At 39.1% G+C, this 19,376-nt stretch overlaps 1 protein-coding gene and 1 pseudogene across 1 annotated transcript in view; one reads left to right on the top strand and one right to left on the bottom strand.

Annotated features, from left to right (window-relative positions):
• The first annotated feature begins 671 nt into the window (after window positions 1-671).
• LOC138176908 (interferon-induced very large GTPase 1-like) overlaps window positions 672-19,376 on the top strand; it is a 29,205-nt gene continuing 10,500 nt past the window's right edge. Inside the window, exon 1 of the mRNA XM_069107841.1 lies at window positions 672-813. The gene's annotated coding sequence lies outside the window, so the exon portion shown is untranslated. The remainder of the gene's footprint in view (window positions 814-19,376) is intronic.
• LOC138176905 (S-formylglutathione hydrolase pseudogene) lies at window positions 9,664-15,687 on the bottom strand (annotated as a pseudogene).

Raw genomic sequence — 19,376 nt, 5'->3', positions numbered from 1 at the left:
GCTGGGTTTGGGGGCTAGGATAATGAGGGCAGTTTTAAAAATGTTGAGTTTGAAATGTGTATGGGACATCAGATTCTAAATGAGTAGTAGACAGTTCATGATGTGGGTTTGGAGGTGAGGAGAGAGACTAAGGCTGGAAATAAAGATTTGGTAGTTGTCAGTTTGGACTCAATCATTAAACATATGGGAACTATTGAAGTATAGTAGAAAGAGAGCCAGCTGAAGAGTCCAGAAGATCAGAGTTCAGGTCCTGTCTCAGATACAAACTGGCTGTATTTCCTTAGGCAAGTCCTTTAACCTCTCAGTTTCCCAGGTCAGCTCTGCATGAATAAAATTTGCAGATTAGAGGTAGCTCTTTATTGGGAGCTCTGTAAAAATTGACTCACAGGTCTGGGAAAAATAAAAATGTTATTATTACAGCTTAATGCCCTTGGTTTAAATCTGGACTACCCTTTTTTCATCTCTTAAAATATTTTTATTAAGTGTCCCTAAATCTGGCTAAATATCACTTTAGGCTATAATTTCAGTGGTGGTAGGAGAAGTTCCACTTTCCTCCTTGCTTTTCTTTTCCTGTAGATCTCTTTTAATAGTCACTTCTGTTTGTGTGAAAATGCTTTCACTTTCTGTTCTTCAGGCTACCCTGCCTCACCCTTAAAGTGTCTTCCCAGTTGTGTGGAGTTATTAGACTCCAGGCAGATGAAACTTCAGTCCTGTGGAAGACTAGCTGCAGCCAGCATCTCTGAAGACAGAGGGGCTTGGATAAGCCCCTGCATCTGACAAGCAGAGCAGACTACCTGTGGCCTGGAGAGCAAGGTTGGTGGGGAGTGTAGGATATCAGGCATACTGAGGGAGAGGAGAAACAGAAGATGAAGCTGAAACCAAGTGAGCCTGAGGAGGAGTGAAAGGGACTTATAGGAGGGACCTTAGGGACAACCTAGGTCAATCTGTTCACTGTGAAAATGGGAAAGGTAAGTCTCAGAGAAGAAAAGGAACTTAGGATGCCTTAAGAGTGAGTTAGGTTTCAGAGTAAAAGGGACAAAGGAACAGAAAGAGGCCAAAGGAGACACAGATCATTAAGCATTTATTAGGTACCTATTATGTGCCAGGCCATGTGCTGTGTGCTAGGGAGACACAGGCAATAGTGAAAGAGTCCATGCTTGAGGGAGAAATTGAGGAAAAGAGATAAGAAGATAGATGTGGAGAGACACATTGTTCATGATCCTGGAATGACAGCTATGCAAACAGAAAGATAGAAATAGAGACAACAATGGAGCAGGGAGAAGGCAGGGGCAGGGGAAGGGTGCTGGGGGATGTGGAACGAGGTGGAGGGGAGAATGAGAGACAGAGAGAAAGAACATTAGCAGAGATACAAAAAATGTAGCAAGGAAAGAAGACAAAGATGAAGATGAGCAGTTAGCAAAAGGCAGAGAGAAAGACAGAAAAAAGAGACAGAGTTTTGCTGGAGTTAGATAAATCAGGAAATGAGGGAGATCAGAAGGTTTGGGGAGATCTGGTGGTTCAGGGATCTTGGCTTCAAGACTTTTAGGCAAGCATATGCTTCAGAAGGGTGCATTTTCTCTTCCATTTTCCTCTGTCCCCTGTACTGGGACCCACACCTTTGAAGTCTTTCTATGGGAAATTCACTTATGGGTGGCTCATCAAGGCTTTGCCATGTTCCCCTTCATCCAGGAAAGTTATCTTTGGTCCTTTCTTATTTGGTTGGGCTTTTCAGAGCAGGTTCATTTATTTCCTCTGATGCCGTGTCCTATTCTTCCCCTTCTGGGAAAGAGAGGGATTCTGAAAAAAGGAATAAAAATCTCTGTGTGTTTGGAGTTTGCTTGTATATAGGCATGCAATTCTTATTTCCAAACCATAACTTATATTTGTTGTTATGGGAGTGGAGCATATTACAGGAGAGGAAGGGGGGCAGATCAGCACAGATGTTCCCCATTCCTCCCCATTAGCTGTATTTTGAAAAATAACCTGTACAAAGAGTCCACAAGCTCTCTTCTTGGGAGAGGATGGCAGTTTATAACATGATTCCCTTGGAGTTGTGATGGACTATTGTATTGATCAAAGTAGCTAATTCTTTCATAGTTGGTTATTCTTACAAAATTGCTGTTACTTTGTGTTGTTGCCTTGGTTCTGCTCACTTCAATTTATGAAGGGCTATATGTTTTTTCCTTCAATTTTCCTCTTTCCTTCTGATCTTGGCTATATTTGTTTTGTTTGTACAACCCCCTTTTAATTTAATGTAATTGAAATTATTCATTGCACACCTCAGTCTGCTCTCTATCTCTTTATTCAAAAATTGTTCACCTATATATGTCTGATAAGTATTATGTTTCATGTTCTTTAAATTCTCTTGTAATATCTCTCTTTATATCTAGATCATGTATTTATTTTTACATTATCTTGGTAAATGGTGTAAGATAATGGTCTATGCTCAATTTCTGCCATACTGCTTTCCATTATTCCCAATGATTTTTACCAAATGAAAAATTCTTATTCCAAAATCTTGTCTTTACACTAGTCAAATATGAGGTTACTATATACATACATACACACACATAGACATATATGTCCATATGTGTCTATATATACATGTATATGTTTGTATTTGTATTTGTGTGTATATACATACACACACATATAGACATATATGTCCATATGTGTCTATATATACTTGTATATGTTTGTATTTGTATTTGTGTATATATACACACACACATATAGACGTATATGTCCATATGTGTCTATATATACATGTATATGTTTGTATTTGTATTTGTGTATACACACACACACATTTGCTTCTGTAAATTGCATGTTGTCCTACTTTTTATCAACCTCCCTTCTCCTCATGTCTCATATCCCCTTTTACTCCTATTTCCCTATTGGGTAAGATAGATTTCTATGCCCAACTGAGTGTGCATATATATTCTTCCCTCTTTGAATCAATTCCAGTAAGGGTTAGATTCAAGCATTGCCTGCCATTGCTCCCATTTTACATTCCAGTATAAAAGCTCCTCCTTGCATATTACTTTAACTAGAGAAAAATTTCCCTATTCTATTTCTACCTTTCCCTATCTCCCAGTGCATCCCTCTTATGTTTTTTTCTTTTTTGTGAGATCATCCTAATATAGTGACTCGCATTCATGCCCTCTATTCATGTATGCTCCTTTAAAATGCTCAAATAATGATAAATTTCTTTGAGGTTACAAGTATATATTTTTTTCAGTATAGGAGTGAAAGCAGTTTCACTTTATTGAGTCTCTTATGATTACCTTTTAATGTTTATCTTTTTCTGCTTCTTTTGTATCTTGTGTTTGAATGCTATTTTTTTAACTCATCTCTGGTATTTTCATTAGGAATTCTTGAATGTCCTCTATTTCAATGTGTCCTTTTTTTTTCCTTCTGAAAGATTATACTCAATTTTGCTGGGCAGATTATTTTTTTGTTGTAATCCTAGCTCCTTTGCCTTCTGGAATGTCATATTCTAAGTCCTCTGATCCTTTAAAATGGTAGTTGCTAAGTCTTTCATGATCCTGCGTATGGCTCCATATCATTTTAATGTTTTTTTTTTTCCCTGTCTGCTTGCAGAATCTTCTCCTTGGCCTGGAAGTTCTGGAATTTCTTTATAATATTCCTGTGAGTTTTCCTTTTGGGATCTCTTTCAGATCAGTATATTCTTTTAATTGCTGTTATACCTTCTAAATCTAATATATCATGGCAGTTTTTCCTCTATAATTCCTTGAAATATAATGTCTTTGTTCCTTTTTTGATCATGGCTTCCAGGTAGTCCAGTAATTATTTCTACTCAATCAGTTTACCAGGTCAGTTGCTTTTCCATTCTATTTCACATTTCCTTTGTTTTTATTGTTTCTAGATGTTCCATAGAGTCATGAGCTTCCCTGTAGCCAATTCTAATTTTTAAGCCATTATGTTCTTCAGTGAACTTTTGTGGCTCCTTTTCCATTTGGTCAATTGTATTTTTTTTTTTTTTTTTAGCAATCAGGGTTAAGTAACTTGCTCAAGGTTACATGGCCAGTTATTTCTGGATGTGGTGCTGAGTGTCTGAGCCCAGGATTCAATCACTGGAGCCAGTGCTCTTACTCGCTGAGCTGCCCCTAAGCAATTGGGGTTAAGTAACTTGCTCAAGGTTATACGGCCAGGTGTTTCTGGGTGGGTGCTAAGTGTCTGAGCCTGGGTTCGATCTCCAGGTCATCCTGACACTGGAGCCGGTGCTCTTACTTGCTGTGCTACAAGTCAATTGTATTTTTTTTAAGAACTTCTTTTCTTTAGTGAATTTTTGTACCCCGTTTTCCATTTGGTCTAAAATATAAAAATATATCTTAAGGAGTTCCTTAGTGAATTTTTGTGCCTCCTTTACCATTAGGCCAATTGTGTTTTTTAAGGTGTTATTTTCTTTAGTATTTTTTTTTGTTCCTCTTTTACCAAGTTGTTAATTCTCTTTTCATGATTTTCTTACATCATTGTAATTTATTTTCCCATTTTTTTCTCTACCGCTCATTTCTTTCTTTAACTCTCTGAGGAATTCTTGTCAGTCTTGTGTCCAATTAGCATATTTATTTGAGGCTTTGCTTATACTATTTTTCACATTGCTATCTTCATCTAAGTTTGTGTCTTGTTTTTCCTTGCCACCCTACTAGGATTTTATGGTTAAATTCTTTTTTGTTGTTGTTGCTTTTTAATTATTTTTCCAGTCTGTTTCTTGACTCTAGTCTTTGTGTTAAAATTGGACTCTACTGACCTGAGCTTGTGTAGAGCCAACACAATATTCACAACACTGACAGCAACTATGAATGTGCTGGCATAGTTCTCCATCACAAAATATAACAGATTCTCCATATAGAAGACAAAAGGAAATACATTTATTTAGACACCAGAAAGCCAAATCCCAACATCAGTAAACTGAATCCATCATAGCAACAAAGAAGTAAATAAACCATAACACAGCAGGGAGTCACACCATCCTTTAACCTTCCAACAAACAAACACTCAGAAGTCTAGCTGTCACAGCAGGGGGAAAACAAACATTCATAAGCCTACCTGTCTCCTTGGGTGTGTCCTCTCCTCCCTCCAGCTCTAACTGCTTTGACTCCCAGCTTCCTGTGGGCTCTGCTCCACCCTTCAGCAAACTCCTCCCACCACAGGCTCCATATGATTTCATTCAGCTTATTAGGGGACAGGGAAGATCTTCAAATTCCCATTACCATTACAGCATGGTAAGGCACTGTCCCAAGCTTCAAGCTTTTTCATGCTGCTATTTTTAGAACTAGTTCTGGGGGCTCTGCAAGTTTTTGGTGCTTCCAAGATAGTGTGGTCTGGGGAGAGATGTGTTCATTGCCCTTCTGATCTGTGCTCTGGTCTTTATCCAGAAAGGGTCCTTGCTCCTTTGGAGCCACAAGTGTGAGTGCTTGGCTTTGGAACCATGAAAAGCCCCTTGATGTTCTGCAGCCACAAGTGCTAGTGCTCCTCTTTTCTTTGAGTCTGAGACCAGGTACCACAAGCTCCTCTCTACCCTGGAACTGTGTCCCAGAATTGTGTATGGGTAATACAATTACCAGTCAGTGCCAGCTGTACCCAGGGCCAGCAAAGAGTCCTTTTTAAAATCTTTTGGACAAGTTATCTGACCCCTTTACTCTTTCTCGGTTGAAAGCTCCTGAAGCTGCTGCTGCTGTTGCTACCACTGCAAACAAAACTTGTGCTCTGGACAGGATTCTACCTGGTGTTATAAACTTCTCCTGCTGACCTACCAAGTTGTCCTAGTTTGCTAAGATATCTCATTCTGACCTCTTGTTAGCTTTGTAACTTTAAAATTTGAGTTGAGGAGTTATTTTAAATTTGTTTAGAAGAGAATGCTGTAAGAACTTGGCTGAGTTGCTGCCTCTGCTCTGCATCTTAGCTTCACTCTACCCTTAAATTTAATCTTGATGTCATAGAAAACTGTAGAGATATCTTGAGTGGTTTCTTAAGCCAGCTCTAAACTGACATACTAGCCTGAGAAAGTGTGATGTGTAAATGTGGTCCAGGCATGATTGTCAAGCAATCCGTTTGTTGATACCATGAGCAGTTTTTATAGAGAAGTTAAACAAGGAAGGTAATTATAGGTCACTTGGTTTTCTTAATACTCTTTGTTCAGTAAAGTAATAATGTCAACTATTAGGCCTTGAAGATAACCAGGTCCTATAGTATAGTATCTAAATAAGTATAAAAATGTATAAAAGGCAGCAAACATCTTCTGGTAATAATTCCCGAACAGGTTATTCCCCTGGATCACAGGATATCAGAAAGGCTCTGATAAAGGCCACTTCTCAAGGGAAAAAACCAAGACCAGTTACTTTGCACTAGCCATGGTGAAAACCCAGAGCAAACCTATCTAGGACCAGCCTGATTTCTGGATCAGATGTTTTGGCTCCCTTAAGAAAACTTCCTGACAATTATAGCTCTCCAAAGGTAGCATGAGCTTCCTGGAAGAGGTGTGTATTCCTTTTTTGGTAGTCTTCAAGCATACACTGAATGATCCATTGTTGGGTATATTATAATGGAAGTTCCTTTCATGTATGTGCTGGACTACTTAGACCATGGCTCTGTTCTGTTTCTCAAATTTTGTGATTCTATAGAGCCAAAACCTTGTTTTCAACTAGTCCTGTGAGCTATATTCATGACATATATCAGAAAGGGATCAATCTTTAACATGCTTTCAGGGAAATCAAATTAGTTCTAACGTCTGCATGACTGTTAGGTATCTGGGAAGGCAGCTTATTGGAGGAAAAGGGTCAACCATTATCTCCTAGGTCTTTCTCCTTTGAGAGTGGCTCTATCCAGGGTAGTGTTATAATTCAGAAAGACTACAAAGGTCCCCAGGGAGATTGGGGTCCCTTGTAGAGTAAGGGAGTATGGTCTTAACTACTTATATTCAGCAGTGTATTTTATATATTTGATTGTACAAAATAAAGTTTGTCCTACATTTGATATATTGTTTTCATTAATTAATACTCATATAAAACCTGAGGACCTTTTACCTTTAGTGATGGAAATATAGATATGCTCTAAATACAAATTTTCCCAAGGAAACCCTAACTGGGGTCAATAGGGAGAAACCCCCGCCCCAGGTTTGAACCCAGCTGATATAAACTTAAGGTCTCCATTCTGGGTCATAGATTACATTAAAAGTAACATAATCTTAGAGGTTTAGAATTCCAGGGGATCCTTCCAACTATTCCAACCCCTACACAGTTTATGAATCAAAACTATAATATCTTCACTAAGTAGTCATTCAACTTCTACTTCAATTTCTTCAATAGGAAATAGCAATGTCAGAAACAATTCCTTCTAGTTTTTGGTAGAAGTGTTAGGTCTATATTCCCTATGTTGATCCAGAAACTTTCTCCCTATAATTTCTTTCCTAGTATTGTTTCTTTGGGCCAAGAAGAAAAAAAGTTGAAGCCCTTTTCCACAGAACAGTCCTTCAAATATTTGAAGGTAACTATCCTATTTCCTCTAACATTTTACCACAGTAAATTGTACTGACTTTCTCCTGGACATCCTATATCTTATCAACGTCTCTTTATGCTATAGACGTGCAGTCCCAAATTGAACATGATACCCCAGATACAATGTTCCAAAAGGCAGACAATACAGGACCAAAACACTCTTTGTTTCTTGGCCTTACTTCTGGTAAGACATTGCAAAGGGCACACAAGCTTTTCTTATTGTCACATCTCACTGTTTGTTAGTAGTCAGCATACACTAAAGGATCCAGGTCTTTTTCATGGTGTGGAACAACCCTTCCTGCAGTTTTATTAGGTGAGTTTTTGAAGTCAAGTATAGTAATTTATACTTATTCTTATAAATTTATTTTATTCTTATAAATTTATTAATTTATACTTATTCTTATAAATTTCATCTTATTAACATCTGTGATAATATCTATGCTTCATCAAAGCATTTTACAGAGGCTTTCATAAGATCCTTTCTGTCACGACAGAGATTTCATATATAATAGATGGGATAAGTACATCCTTTCCTCAGTACTCAGACATTTCAAGGCTAAGGGTCTTCATCTGTTTCTTTGATCTTATGTGGGCATAAAATCTTCTCTTTTTCATAAATATGTCTGCAGATTTTTTTCCCCTTTGCTCTATTAATTTGCTTATGAGAGAACTCTTCATGGCTGAATCACATACCCATGTGTACCTTAGCTTGGTATGTGGTGTGAAATATTGTTCTCTGGTTAGTTTCTGGCAGATTGTATTTTATTTTCCCCCAACAGTTTTTGTCTTTTAAAGTTGATTTCTGTTTCTGGGGCATAGGGGGCACTGATCCACACTTCTTGTACTGGGGCCTGATTATAGGCTTTGTGTGCTGGGGCCTCAGGTTCTGGCAACTGGAAGCTGTATAAACTATACTTTACCTGGTGCTGAGCTGGAGTTGGTGATGGCAGTTGGTGTGTGCCAAGGCCAGGTGGAGTTTTACTGTGTTTCCCCAGGGTTACACTCAAGCTCATGGGGTGAATTGTGGCTGTGGGCTGGACTGGTCACTGGAGGTCTCCTCCTCCCCGGGGCTGTGCTAGAGCATGGGTAGGCTCAGTCTCTGGTGGACCTCTGCCTGAGGTGCAAATGGTCGTTCTCTGCTCTGGTGTCTGTGATTTCCCCTGGCTGTGTGAAGACATGCAGGGGTCCTGCTGTTGGCACTTGCCTGCACCAAAACCCTGGGTCTCAGGACCTCCTTCTGGTTTGTTGAGGTGGGGCTTGCTGCTGGCTTTCCAGGACACCTCCCTTCTGATTTTGGTCCCCTTCACTCATAGCAAGAGGGACCTTTCCTGTTAATCCCCCTAGTCTCACAAGCTGAAAAACTGTTGCACTCCATCTTTTTGCTGGCATCACTGTTTCAGGATTTTTCCTGGGATGGTATTTTCTGGGTTTTCCAAGGTCTGTAAAGGACTTACTTACTACTTTCTTTACCATCTTGGCTCCTGGAAGTCTCAGTTTTTGTCAAATAGGGTGTTCTTGCTCCTAAAGGTTGAATCATTGTTATATACATAATCTATTCCACTCATCAACAACTCTATTAGCCAATACCAGATTGTTTTAATGATTACCACTTGGAAATATAGTTTCAAAACTGATATATACTTCACACCATTTTTTGTTAATTTTCTTTATATTCTTTTCCCCCAATGCATTAAGTTCTTCTATTCAGTTACGTAGATACAATTTTGTAATTTGGTTCTTTAAGAACTGATACACCCAGTGACCAGTAACTTATTGTTATGCCCTCAAATACATCTGAATCACTGTATTCTTTACAATCCACTGTAATAATTTACATATTCTATGATCCTTTAAACTTAATTTTACAAGTATTTCAAACTGCCCATAGGTTATGACATGTCTTCTATCAGGGTACCTATAGTGAGCAAAAAGGAATCAGATTACTTGATTTTTTACATTTATTCAGAAGGTGGTAAGACTTTGAAAAAAAAATTAGAAGTGAATGTTTACAGACAGTAATTTTTTGTGTATAATCCCATCTTTTCAAAAGTTCAGTTTACATGGTAACTTTTATGATTAAAAAATTAGAAGTGAATGTTTACAGGCAGTAATTTTTTGTGCATAATCTTATCTTTTCAAAAGTTCAATTTACATGGTAACTTTTATGATTGTGAGATTTCTTATATGTGCAGTATTTTGCATGATGTCTGATGTGATCATTAACAAAAGTTGTAATGAAGTAGTAGTTAAGACCATATCCCTCTTGCAATTGAAAAACAGTAATTTTCTGTCCCACACAGGCAACTTATAAGTTGTCAGGAAGTAATTGCCCATCTTTAAGGAACTGGTCATCTTTACTGTGATCGGTTAATATATCCAGCTCAGAATCTGGATAAGACTTCACAAGAAAAATAGCATCATATACCTCCCACTTATTTTAATATGATCTTCAGTATCCACTGAAGGCCTTTTGCCCCCAAGGGCAGAGCACTGGATTGCAGATTGGAGAGAATGCTGACACAGATTTGTATTTTCTGGGATTCTTCAGAGCACAAATCAGAGCTCCATGGCCTCCCATAGAATGGCCATAAATAGGTACCTTCTCTGGATCAGTTGGAAAATTGGCATTTATCAACTTGGGAAACTCATCTATTACATAAGAATACATCCTATAGTTGATTTCTTCAGTGGCATTCATGTAAAAACCAGTACTAGTACCAGAATCCCAGCTGTCATCTTCTCCTTTAATATTACAGCCACATGGACCGCTATCTGGTGAAACAACAATGAGGCTATGTTCTTTTTCTTTTTTTAATTTTTAAAATTTTTAAAATTTAATTTATTTATTTTTAGTTTTCAACATTTATTTCCATAATTTTAAAATTTTCCCCCCTCCCTCCCCAAGGTAGCCTGTAATCTGATATGGATTTTACATATATATTCTCATTAAACATATTTTTCATATTAATCATGTTGTATAGAAGAATTACAACAAATAGAAAAAAACCATGAGAAAGAAAAAACAAAACAAAACAAAAAATAGTCTGCTTCGCTGTGCATTCAGACATTATAGTTCTTTCTCTGGATGTGGATGGCATTTTCCATCATGTGTCCTTTGGAAATATTTTAGGTCATTGCACTGCTGAGAAGAACTAAGTCTATAAAAATCAGTCATCCCAGTCTGGGCATGTAACTGTGCACAATGTTCTCCTGGTTTTGCTCACTTCACTCAACATCAGTTCATATAAATATTTCCAGGTTTTTCTGAAGTCTGCCTGTTTATTATTTCTTATAGCACTATATTATTCCATTACATTCATATACCATAACTTGTGCAGCCACTCCCCAGTTGATGGGCACCCCCTCAGTTTCCAATTCTTGGCCACCACAAAGAGAGCTGCTATAAATATTTTTGTACTTGTGGGTCCTTTTCCTGTTTTTATGATGTCTTTGTTATACAGCCCCAGAAGAGGTATTGCTAGGTGAAAAGATATGCACATTAATTCATTCATTTGTTTTTTGTTTTCCTTCCTTCCTTCCTTCCTTCCTTCCTTCCTTCCTTCCTTCCTTCCCGTTTTCAACATTCATTTCCACAATATTTTGAGTTACAAATGTTCTCCGCATCTCTCCGCTATCCCCCACCCTAAGATGATAAGCATACTGAATACCCCTTCCCCCAATCTGCGGTCTCATATCTCCCTCATACCCCCTTATTTTCTCATGGGGCAAGATGGATTTCTATACTCCATTACTTGTATATGTCCTGGTTGCATGTAAAAACAATTTTTTAAAATTTGTTTTTAAAACTTTGAGTTCTGGGGGCGGAGCCAAGATGGCGGAATAGAAGCACGACCTTCCCGCAGCTCTGGCTTCTCTGTGTCATTTTGTGGGTTCTGCCGATCCAAAGTTTGTTTAGAGTCCCCTTTTTACATGGATTAGGGAGGGTGGAAGCCGGGGCTTTGGGAAGGTCGTGCTTCTACTCTGCCATCTTGGCTCTGCCCCCTTTTTTTTTTTTCATTTTTCAAATGCTTTATTAACTTCTGATTTACATCATTAATTTCTGCCTGATTTTGAGTTGCAAATTTTCTACCTGTTTTTCCCCTACCCAACACCCCAGAATAGCAGTCCCACAGGCTATCTCCTCCTCTAATCTGCTCTCTGCCATATCTTCTCCCATACCCCCTTAGACTTTTCCAGTAGGACATGGTGGATCTCTATGCCCCAATGCCTGTATATCTTCTTTCCCAATTACATGTAAGATGGTATTAATAATAGTATATATAATTTTAAACGTTTGATTTTAAAACTTTGAATTCCAGATTCATTCCTTTCCTCTGTTGTCACCCACCTTTACTGGGAAGATAAGCAGTTCAGTATAGATTGTACATGTGTAGCTAATGCAAAACATTATCATAGTAGATATATTGTAAAAGACTGACTATATTTCCCTCCTTCCTATCCCAACACCCACTTGTTCTATTCTCTACTTTGATCCCATCCTTTTTCTTCTTCTTTTTTTTTTTTGCCTTTTGGAGGGCAATTGGGATTAAGTAACTTGCCCAAGGTTACACCTCCAGTTTTTTTGTGTGTTAAGTGTCTGAGGCCAGAACAGAACTCAGGTCCTCCCTGACTCCAAGGGCACTTTACTCACTGCGCCACCCAGCCACCCAATCCTGTCCATTTTCAAAAGTGAGTGCTTCCAACTTCCCTCCCCTCCTCCCCCCCTCCCTGCACTCCCTTCCACCATCCCCCCTATCATCCCCTTCCCCCTACTCTCCTGTAGGGGGAGATAGCCTATTTAGTGTGTATTTCATTCCCTCCCCAAGCCAAATTCAGTGAGAATAAGGTGGACCCATTCCCTTTTGCCTTCCTATTCTTCCCCTCCATTGTAAACCTTTACCCTTGGCTCCTATTTATGAGAAAGTTTACCCCCTTTCTGTCTCTCCCCATCTCCTCTCATTATATTCCTCTCTCACCTCTTAATTTCTCCTTTTAAGTATCATCCCTTCCTATTAAATTGGTCCTGTGCCTCCTGCTGAGGACAGCCCAGCAGGCCAGCAGGAATCCAGCACAGCACTCTGGGAGCCAAGCCCAGCCCCACACCCAGGCTTTAGCCCCAGGGTGGGCCTGACCAGCTGAAGGCCAGAGGGACACCAGATCAGCAGCAGAAGAATGCCATAAAAAGTAGAATTTGCCAGATGGAAAAAGAATCTCAAAAACTCACTGAGGAGAATCATTGCTTCAGAATTAGATTGGAGCAAATGGAAGCTAATGACTTTATGAGAAATTAAGATGCTGTTAAACAGATCCAAACAAATGAAAGAACAGAAGGCAATGTGAAATATCTCATGGGAAAAACCACTGACCTGGAAAATTTATCCAGGAGAGATAATCTAAAAATTATTGGACTGCCTGAAAGCCATGACCAAAGTAAGAACCTAGAAATCATCCTCCAGGAAGTTCTCAAAGAAAACTGCCCTGATGTTTTAGTACCAGTGGGCAAAATCAGAGGTTGAAAGAATCCACTGATCACCTCCTGAAAAAGATCCCAAAAAGAAAACTCCTAGGAATATTATATCCAGGTTCCAGAATTCCCAGATGAAGGAGAGAATATTACAAGCAGCCAGGAAGAAACAATTTGAATATTGTGGAAACACAATCAGGATAACCCAGGATCTGGCAGCTTCTACACTGAGGGATAGAAGGGCTTGGAATGTGATATTCCGGAGGTCAAAGGAGCTCGGATTAAAATCAACAATCACCTATCCAGCAAAACTGAATATCATGTTTCAGGGGAAAATATGGTCATTCAGTGGAAGAGGACTTTCAAACATTCTTGCTGAAAAAACCAGAGTTGAATAGAAAATTTGACATTCAGATACAAGAAGCAAGAGAAGCATGAGAAGGCAAACAGGGAAAATGAATCATAAGGAACTTATCAAAGTTGAACTATTAACATTACTACCTGGTAAAACAATAATTGTAACTTATGAAACTTTTCTCAGTAGTTGAAGGGATTAGAAATATATATATATATATATTTGTCTATATATGTATATATGTCTACATATGAGGATATATGGGCATGTGAATACATATGTGAATGTGTGTATATATGTTTACAGGTATACATAGATAGAGGGCACAGGACCAATTTAACAGGAGGGAATGATACTTAAAAGGTGAAATTAAGATGTGAGAGGAATATAATGAGAGGAGATGGGGAGAGACAGATTGGGCTAAGCTATCTCATACAGAAGAGGCAAGGGAAAATGGTTACAGTGGAGGGGAAGAATAGGAAGGCAAAAGGGAATGGGTCAACCTTATTCCCATTGAATTTGTCTTGAGGAGGGAATGAAATACACACTAAATAGGGTATCTCACCCTCCAGGAGAATAGGGGGGGAAGGGGATGAGAGGGGGGATGATAGAAGGGAGGGCAGGCTAGGGGGGAGCAAAGTTGGAAGCACCCACTTTTGAAAGGGACGGGATCAGAGTAGAGAATAGAACAAGTGGGAGGTGGGATAGGAGGGAGGGAAATATAGTCAGTCTTTTACAATATATCTACTATGTTATTGTTTTGCATTAGCCGCACATATACAACCTATACTGAACTGCGTATCTTCCCAGTAAGGGTGGGTGACAAGGAAGGAAGGGAATGAATCTGGAATTGAAAGTTTTAAAATCAAATATTCAAATATATATATATATATATATATATATATATATATATATATATATACTATTATTGATACCATCTTACATGTAATTGGAAATAAGATATACAGGCATGAGGCATAGAGATCCACTGGAAAAGCAGAAAGGGGTATGGGAGAAAATATGGGAGAGAGCATATTGGAGGAGGGAATATCCTGTGGGACTGCTATTTTGGGGCGGTGGGTAGGGGAAAAAACAGGGAAAAAAATTTATAACTCAAAATCTGGCGGAAACGAATGATGTAAATCAGAAGTTAATAAAGCATTAAAAAAAAAAAGAAAAATTAAAAAAAAGAATTTGGATGTGGGGCAGCTAAGTGGCGCAGACCTGGGTTCGGATCCTGCCTCAGACACTTAACACAAAAAGTAGCTGTGACCTTGGGCAAGTCACTTAACCCTAATTTCTCTCCCCCCCCCCCCAAAAAAAAGAATTTGGATGTGTGCTCTCTCTCTCTCCCCTTCCCTCTCTCTCTCTCTCCCTTCCTCTCTCTCTCTTTCTTGTTTATTCTGTCTCTTCTCAAAACTCTATTTGCTTCAGATTATTTCTTCCCTTAATCTATCTCCTTAACCTGAGGTTTATTGGCTAGATTCCTTCCTTCCTTCCTCTCAGTTCACTCTGAAGCTCATAGATTGGACGACAAAATGTCCCTGCCCAAGCTCCACTTCATGCCTGTACTTTGGGCCCTGCAGGCTTATAGTGAATGTCAGTGGTAACTGTTTCTCTTTGGAACAGCAGGCCTGAGGGTCTGCCCCTCCCAGCAAGATTTTTCTTTTTCTTTTTTCTACTAAAAGGGGCCATCCCTTAACTCACTTCTTAAAGAGGCCTATTCACTGAATGGGCATTACCTCACTCTAAGTGAGAACATGAAAAGGCCTTAGCCTAAAAGGGCCAGGGTCTCCTCCCATTGCATCTCGGTCATGTCCAGTCATCCTGATGAATTTTGGGTTACTGGATCCAGATGACTCTGGAGGAGAAAGTGAGGCTGGTGAGCTTGCACAATCCTCCCTTACTCAAATCAAAGTCAACTGCAAGTCATGGCATCATTTCCCTGATGTCATGGTCCTCTTAGAAAGCAAAGGACAAACACAACAGCAATCCTTAAACTGTTCTTCTTGCTTCCCCTACTCTATCTTAGATTTATGACCTTTTACTACCCTGTTTTTAGTCAGATAGATTTCTAAACCCAACTGAGTGTATGTGTATATCTATTCATTCATATGTAACTGAGTATGTGTTCTCTCTTTGAACTAATTCAGATGAGAGTGAAGTTCAAACATTGCCCACTTGCCCATTTTTTCCTCGCAATTGTAAATACTCTTCCTGGTATGTGCCTTTTATGTGTGGAAAAAATTTCCCCATTCCTCTTCTTCCTTCCCCACATAGTGCATCTTCATTCCTCATCCTTACATTTTTAGCTGGAAATTATCCCAACTCAAAGAGCTCATACCCATGCCTTTTGCCTACATAAAGTCTTTCTAACTGACAGAAAAATGATAAAGTTCTAAAGTCTCACCTCATTTGGAAATGTAGACATTTTAGTCTTGTTAAGCACCTTGTGATTTTCTGCCCATGTTTACATTTTAGTGCTTCATTTGAGTCTTTGTTTGAAAATAAAAAATTCTATTTAGTTCTATTTTTTTTTCATCTAGAAAGCTTGAAATTCCTCTATTTCATTGAATGTTGACCTTTTATTCCCTTGAAGGATTATACTCAATTTTGTTAGGTAGGATATTCTTGGCTGTAATACCAGCTCCTTTGAATTCTGCTCTTTTATTGTAGTAACTCCTAAATCTTTTTGTGAACCTGGTTGTGGCTGTACAGTATTCATCAATTGGGGAATGACTGAACAAGTCATGAATAAGTATATGAATGTAATGGAATACTATTGTTCCATAAGAAATGATGAGCAAGTGTGTTGTGATTTCATGTGTTGTGGCAGAACCATCTTAAAGAATTCAGAGTCAGACTACCTCTAATCCAGGTATAGGCATTTATTGATTGACACCTGTCATGAAGCAGGCGAAGTTCCAAGAGAAACCAGAAATTTAGTAAGGTAAGGCAGGCAATTTTATAGTGTAATGATGCTGATTACACAGCAGAGACCATGAATATTAAAAAAGTAGAAGGCATTTGTTAAGAGACTAGGTAATAGGGGAGGGGTCCCTTCTATGGTTTGGTGGTGAAATATCTTAATTGTACCACTTTCTGATTAGCTAGCTATTGTGGTCCTGTCTGGTCAAGATGGATAGTTAGGTATTGTGGCTCTGTCTTGGGGAAAATGGATGATGTGATTGTGGTTGAGTACAAGGATACACCTGTTAAAATATGTGCATTGCATCTGGGATAGTGGCTAGCTAGGGCCAGTAGGTGTATTGAGTCTGGGGGTTTGTGGTATGGTTAAAGCCAGATTATGTGATTAAATCAGGACATTCCTGCTGTTCAGTAGGGCCCATAAGGAAGTTAGAATATTGGTGTTGTAGATAGCTTTATTAGTATTCCATCAGGAGAATTTCAGAAAAATCTGAAAAGACTTATATGAACTAATGCTGAGTGAACTGAGCAGAACCAGGAGAACATTGTACATGGTAACAACACACATTGTGTGATGACCAATTGTAACAATAATGTAATATTCACAACACCCATGGTGGTTACGAATATGCTGATATAGTTGTGAATCACAAAATGTAGCAGACTCTCCACATGGAGGGTGGAACCAAAGCCTTTATTCAACAGATCTAAATAGTTTTCATAGATAAGTGAGGCCCCCAGCCTCTGTAGCAATTAAGGCCCTTGTTAAACCAATATGGGGTCTGCAATATCCTCTGTGCATTTCTTTAATCTGGGTAGGGGCTTGGCCTATTTCTTATTCTCCCTGAAAGTGTGGCAAACTTGGATACAATGATTCAGGAGTATCTGCAGGAGTGGTTCCTACTTCCCTATTCAATTGAATATTAAGTGCCTTTTCTTGGTACATCTTATGCAGCAATTCAGTTGGAATGCCATCCATTCTTCTAAAATCTACCCCTGCTCTCAATAGAGCAGTAAACAATTCTCTTCTTGTCAGTCTATTTTGTCTTTGAATCCTCTGGCTATTTACTCTTCTCTCTCTCTAAGAAATTTATCTTTTCCCCATTTCCTTAAGTCACTTAACTGTGAAATCTTATCCAGCACCTCCAAAAGAGGGTTCTCCCCTTCCCCAATTAATAGAGTCAAAATTAGATGCTTATAAGCAGGAGGAGCCATCTTGACCATGATATTTCTATGAGGAACTCTTAGGGAGACATCATGATATGCATCTGCATCTCCAAGCATGATAGAAGTTTTCATTACATTCTCCTTTAGCTTTCTCATACAGTCTCTGACTGAGTACCAGGGTCTGTCTCCACCAGGCCACATAGAGTCAGCAGGATATTGCCTATGGCATCCCTCTGCAGCTAAAGCTAACAGACTAGTTCTGTTATTACCTCCTTGTGTATGGTGATCCCTAAAAGCTTGGTATACAAAAGGATTCTGACTGATGCCTATGAATTTTAAGCAATCCACACTATCTAGTGCTATTCCTCTGGCTCCTTCATCACTGATTCTTACCATCCAAGACATAAAGACTCTCCCATTCATTGGGTGAATCAACTCAATATATCAGTCAGCTCCTGTGAGTAAAATACTCAGTTATCTCCCTGTACTGTGTTTGGCCTTGGTGGTTCTCCTCCCTTCTTCTTACTATGGGGAGAACTTCTGTATTAGAAGATTCCTCATTGAACCTTGTTCTATTCTCCTCACACACATTCTCCTGGCAGTTGTCAGGGTAACTCTGCCTAGCCTGTGTAAAAGCTGCATTAGTTTCTGTTAGTTTTTTTGCTTCTTTTTGGCTAAATGAACAGTAGTTTGTTTTCCTACCACCTGAGACCCTCCAGCTTGCTGTTCTAAAGGAGAGCCAGAATGCTGTGGCACAGAAGAATCCTCACTCAAACCAGGCATCTCTCTTGCCATCTGTGCTTTTTTCCTCTAGCAACTTATCTCTATTTTTACACATGAGATGATAACATGTTAGCAAGACCCAGCCTCTCCTGTACACTCCTGCCAGTTCTTTGCCTGATTCTATGGGTATTCCTTGCAAACATCTTTCCCAATCTCTGGGTTCTCCCTTCTGTAGCTGTGGCTCTCAGTTTTCACAGAATCCTGTGCTTTTGTCCCATTCTCTTGCTAGAGAGGAATAGAGCAAATCCTCCAATCCTGGGACAGCTCTTTCTCCTCTAAAGCCCTCCTGCTTCCAAATAGAGGCCCTGACATTTTGTGATACCATCCTTGTCGCCAACTGTAACAATAATGCAATATTCACAACACCCACAGTGGTTATGAATATGCTGGTAAAGATGTGAATCACAAAATGTAGCAGACTGTCCCCATGGAGGGTGGAGCTACAGCCTTTATTCAAATACCAGAAAACCAAGTCCCAGAACCAGAAAGCCAAAGTCATTACATTAGCCACAAAGTTGATACACATGGTTAATGCAATGAACACCCACATCCCCAAGCCTTCACAACAGAACAGGGTCCCTCAATCAAGGATCCTCCTCTCTCACTCACAGTAGCTCCTCAGCCTGATTCCTGGAAGTTCTCAGCAGAAGTTCCCAAAGGAAAGGTCTCAGCAGGAGTTCCAGCCTCTAGATGCTTACCCCAGGAAATTCTACCATTCCCAGCTGAGGCTTTTCCTTATAGATGCCTTAGTTCCTCCATATTCTACCACTTCCTTTTACATCAGCAACTTCATCCCAAGGTGTTAACTACATCTGTGTTAATTAAATAGCTTACACAAGGTGTTAACTTGAAACAAGGTGGTAAGTACATGCTTACTTGCCAATACAAAGAGGCATGGAAGATCTTCAGATTCCATTAACATTACAACAAGTTTGATAGACTTAGCTCTTCTCAGTGGTGCAATGATCTAAGATAATTCCCAAAGCCATATAGTGGAAAATGCTATCCACATCCAGAGAAAGAATTATAGAGTCTGAATGCACATTGAAGTATACTATCTCTCTTTTTTTTCTTTTTCATATTTTTCTCTTTTGTTCTGATTCTTTCTTTACAACATGACTAATGTGGAAATATATTTTAAAAAAACAAACAAAGATTG

Source organism: Petaurus breviceps, unplaced genomic scaffold (assembly GCF_028583685.1).
Source record: "Petaurus breviceps papuanus isolate PSGF00001 unplaced genomic scaffold, PetGlider_PUasm1.0 90294, whole genome shotgun sequence".
NCBI lineage: Eukaryota > Metazoa > Chordata > Mammalia > Diprotodontia > Petauridae > Petaurus > Petaurus breviceps.
This window is presented reverse-complemented; position numbering and strand designations above follow the sequence as displayed.